Consider the following 1049-nt stretch of genomic DNA (forward strand, 5'->3'; position numbering starts at 1 on the left):
TCAGGTCCCTCCAGCCAGGAGGCTAGAGACCAGCTCCAGCACACAAGGTAACCTGGGGCAGGTCACAACACTGCTGAAAGGACAGCTAGTGGCTGGTGTTTCTGCATGCACTATAACTCTTTATCTTTCAGGCTGGTAGCCTTGCTACTTACACCTTGGCAGATTTTTATGAGCCACACATACACATGAACACATACAATCAAGAAAAAACAAGGGAGGTACCACAGACAACATTCATCCACATATATGTACATACATATATAAACTATATATATGAATATTCAGACATGTTCTTGAATGAAGTAGATGGCTTCAGCAACTGTTTAATTCTGTCTTGGGTTTTTATATGATCTAATAGAAATGTTTCTATGTATTGAAAATATTATGTCACTTAGAAGTAGATACAGTTGTTCCATAAATAAGGAGTTTCTCTAGGACTATTGATCTTAATATATAAGTAGATACTTTGTTTATTACAAGTTTAAAGGAGTATTTTTACTTTATGCTCATTATGAATTTAAAGCTGAAGCTCTATCTTTTTCTAATTTCAAGAGAATCATAGACCAGATTCTCTTCTGATATGACCAGAGTCCTTTGTGAAAGAATACCATTAGAACATAAATCCAAGTAGACAGTGAAAAACTAAACCACACAAAAGTATAATGTTTTCTTCTTTGATGCTTTTAATCTGTCTCAAAGGTTCTGTGTTGTGTTTCAGCTTCGATTCAATACAGGAATTTTTAAAGTTTTAATTTCTTTCTTGATTTTTTCTTTCATCCAGTTGTCAGTACTTGATTGTTTAATCTCCATCAAAGTGTGGAATTACTTTTCGTTTACTTTAGATTTTAAGATACATTGCAATGTGGTTAGATAGTTTGTGCTGAATGACCTGAGTTGTTGTGAATTTGTTAATATTCGTGTCATTTCCCAATGTGTGGTCCCTTTCAGTGAAGCTTCTACAGTCTGATGAGCATAAAGGAAACGTGTCCTGTGGTGATTGTGAAGACGATTATACAGATCTCTATCCCTGAAGAAATCAACGAAAGTCA

Source organism: Acomys russatus, unplaced genomic scaffold, assembly GCF_903995435.1.
Source record: "Acomys russatus unplaced genomic scaffold, mAcoRus1.1, whole genome shotgun sequence".
NCBI classification, from domain to species: domain Eukaryota; kingdom Metazoa; phylum Chordata; class Mammalia; order Rodentia; family Muridae; genus Acomys; species Acomys russatus.